General features: G+C 39.5%; 1 non-coding gene across 1 annotated transcript; it reads right to left on the bottom strand.

Moving 5' to 3' along the window:
* Positions 1 to 3,403: 3,403 nt before the first annotated feature.
* Positions 3,404 to 3,476, bottom strand: TRNAA-AGC (transfer RNA alanine (anticodon AGC)). The gene has a single exon. It is a non-coding gene; the product is annotated as a tRNA-Ala (tRNA).
* Between the last annotated feature and the right edge of the window lie 482 nt (positions 3,477 to 3,958).

Raw genomic sequence — 3,958 nt, forward strand, 5'->3', positions numbered from 1 at the left:
CCGCGTATCTCCTGAGACACGATACAAACAGGGAGGTAGGCTCACCAAAGCAAAGCTGACCGGTATTCCACGAGTCTCTGAAACCACACAGCAGACTGCACGGTCCATCTCTGTCTACACCCATCCACTACACGTAGGACCCACCTTATAGTGAACAGCAACAAACTATTTCAATACTAATTGCAACCACAGGACATAAAGATGAAACAGGGGCCAACAGGGAAAAAAAGAGCATAAGGTGGCTCCAAAGCAAAGCTGACCGGTATTCCACGAGTCTCTGAAACCACACAGCAGACTGCACGGTCCATCTCTGTCTACACCCATCCACTACACGTAGGACCCACCTTATAGTGAACAGCAACAAACTATTTCAATACTAATTGCAACCACAGGACATAAAGATGAAACAGGGGCCAACAGGGAAAAAAAGAGCATAAGGTGGCTGGCCTAGGTGAGGAACACTGCACCAAGTGACTCTAACGGCTATTTTGTTTCGCTCTTCTGATGTGGGAAGGTTACTGGAAAAAAAATGGTGTTTTTTGCAACATTGAACTTGAGAGGAAAAATACTTGCCAAATAGAAGCTGAACACATTCAAAGGTGTAAGGTCCTTTTCTTCCAGACAATCAAGTGCTTACACACGGTAATGAAGTCACCTCTCACCCTCTTCAGAAAGAGAGTCCTTTGAAATACAACTTCTGCTTAAGATTTGGTCAAAATAGGGTAATGACAATCATTGCAGCAAAAACCTTTTACAAACTTTATTGTCAAATATCACACAGTGTCTCTTATAAGAAAACTTAGAACTGCAGTGAGCTCAGCTCAGAAAATCAATGTACGACAGTCATGTTGTGGAACAAATTTATTTAAAGAAGTGTTTCACAGAGTTGAGATTTTCTGAGGGCAGATTCTGCAGATGGCCCTCTTGCTGTAAAACGTACCATCAGAGTTGCCAGAATCACGGTTCCCAAGCTCTATCCCACCCGGGAAAGATTTTCTAAGTAATATTTGGAAAAAAGTATTGATAAAAGACAAGTAAGGAATAACTATTCCCCTTTCTCAGACTACAACAAACACAGACACAGGATAACAGTATCTTCCAGCAACTTTAGCACAAATAAATTATTTTTCACAGACTAATTGGCCTGTGTAATTGTATTGGGTCTGGCTGGGCTGGAGTTTATTTTCCCCGCGGCAGCCCTCAGAGTGCTGTGTTTTGTATTGGTGGCTCGAGGGGTGTTGATAACACCCCAGTGTTTTGGTTACTGGTGAGCAGTGCTAGCACAGCACCAAGGCTGTCTCTCCAACATTTCCCCCAGTAGGCTGGAGGTGGGGAAGGTCTTGGGAGGGGACACAGCCAGGACAGCTGACCCAAACGGACCAAAGGGATATTCCATACCATATGACGTATGCTCAGAAATAAAAGCAAGGGAAAAGGAGTGGGAGGGGAGGGCATTCGTTACTTCCGTTTGTCCTCCGGGAACCGCAACGCGTATGCAAACCCTGCTTCCCGGGAAGTGGCCAAACATCGCCTGCTGATGGGAAGTAGAGAATAAATATTTTGTTCTTTTGCTTCTGCATGCGCAGCTTTGCTTTGCTTCTATTAAACTGCCTTTGTCTCAACCCACGAGTTTTTTTCTCTTGTGTTCCATCTTATCTTCTCCCCTGCCCAATTGAGGAGGGGGAGTGATAGAACGGGCTTTGGTGGGCATCTGGCCTCTAGCCAGGGTCAACCCACCACAGTAATGCATTTAAGCACAGTATTACAGAGGGTGCAAGTCTGTGTGAATGGCAATAATTAAAAAAAAAAAAAAAATCAAAGTTGATGGTTCTTTACATGGAACAGCTCTATGCAACTTCTGACTCAGAAAGCACAGACAGACTCGGAGTAGTCACTCCTTTGACACAGGGCTCTGGAAACTACTTACCCATCATCAGGTAATTATCTCCCACCAGTAGTGCTTTTGGGGGCTAGGACCCTTGCCCCTCTCAATCCAGTAAATTCTTCACAGGATAGTTTACCTAAAAAGTAGGGACATAAAACACCACATGGAATGAGAAAAAGCTCTTACTTCTATTCATACCATGGTGCACTGACAAGCCCTACAGACAGAAGAGCCCCATTATAGTACGCTGGGTATAAAGGTAACAGTCATTAGTCCAGGGAGCTTACAGCTTCTGTGAGTGACTGCACCTGTACAGAGCCCCACTGAATCCTCTCATTTCATCTGTGCACAACTTGCGTCTGATTAGCTGAGAAGACCAACATTACTCGACCTCTTGCAAAGCACAGCAAAGTGTCATATATATATATTAAGCAATAACAGAACCATAGAAAACACAGAAGCAATAACAATCACACAGAAAACTACTAGAGAGTCTCATTCCAAGCAAATGGACATTTCAGTCATTACCTGAGCCCAGGGAGGACTCTTGAAGACCACAACGCTTTTCTCTCCAACAGGCTTCATTTTAACAAGTATCCATCTTGTCATGTCACAGGAGGATCTCCAAGCTCCCTTATTTTCTCCACAGGTGCTACTCACATATCCATACAGCACAGCATCTCCTCCTTCCTTAACTTGAAACCAAATTCATAAATTTTCTTCCTGATTTCCATCTGTCTTAATACGTGTACTCCCAAGATCCTGATTGTACAAGTTCACTGTATCTATAGGAAGCATATTTTTCTCGTTTCCTCATGCTACCTCAACCTAGAAGTACAAGCAGTTAAATACCAAAATGAGCCAGTAAGAAAATCAAATCAGAATTAAAAAAAAAATCTCATGAAGACTTAAAATGTGCAAGCATAGATTTACAGATAAAATTTCTGTGATATTTCACAGATGTGAAAATTCACAAGCAAAGGACATAATCTTGCTACCAGGAGTGAAAGCCATATTCTAGCCCACTGATTCTAATAAATAACTTCTCCAATCAAAAGAGAACAAAAATAATGAGTATTACTCACAGCAAAAATACAAAATTTTGTTAATTATACACTAAACTATAATATCATATATAAATTTAACTGATAAATGAAATTATAAACCAAAGATTAAAGATTTAGATTAAAAACCAAAACTTAAAAATCCTTAACTTATTTTTCTCTATAATTTGTTCAAGTTGTTTATCATTATGTTTATCATTATGATTATGTTTATCAAATGTCATTAAGTTTTGCTATTTCATGCAAGGATTATACTTTTTCTCCCTGTATGCAAAAGAACAAATGATTTTGAAAAGAAAAAATGAAATACTTAAAACAACATGTTAACTTTTTTTAGATTACAATTCTTTCAGGTTTCTTTACACCAGCACAAAAGAAAAAATAAGTGTAAATAAGAAATATTTCTAAATGCTCTGTTTAGTTTATAATAAAATGAACGTCGAAGACAAAACACTGGAGAATGCGGGCATCGATCCCGCTACCTCTCGCATGCTAAGCGAGCGCTCTACCATTTGAGCTAATTCCCCACCTTAAAAAAAACTCTTTGAAACTCAGAGTTACACACTCCGGCTTACTGAGAACTTCAGCATGACTACTTTCGATTATAAATTCATTGTTTCTTGCTGAGTCATTCCTTCCACTCACCAGTAACTGACTGCAACTCACAGCTGGAATCATGCAATACATCTTTCAGCATGTACACTACCAGAAAAAACTTATTCATCTCTTTCGCAAAACAAGTCTCTATTATTTAACTGTTTTCATACAAGAAGCTCTCCAAAAGATCAAGTTACTTACAAGAAACCAAATGTGTTGTTGAAAAACAACCCCCTGCTTTTATTGAGTAACTGTTCCAAATTCAACAAAGAAACCCATGTTCTTTCCAATTTTCAAGGCATACACATGAAGACCTTGTCCAAGAAATGTTTAATGAGTGAAAAATATTATATGCCTGATTGAAACAAAGTTTTATAGTCAAAGCTTATATATATATATTATATATGTATAA

The sequence above is a fragment of the Antrostomus carolinensis genome, unplaced genomic scaffold (genome assembly GCF_000700745.2).
Source record: "Antrostomus carolinensis isolate BGI_N321 unplaced genomic scaffold, ASM70074v2 scaffold40899, whole genome shotgun sequence".
NCBI lineage: Eukaryota > Metazoa > Chordata > Aves > Caprimulgiformes > Caprimulgidae > Antrostomus > Antrostomus carolinensis.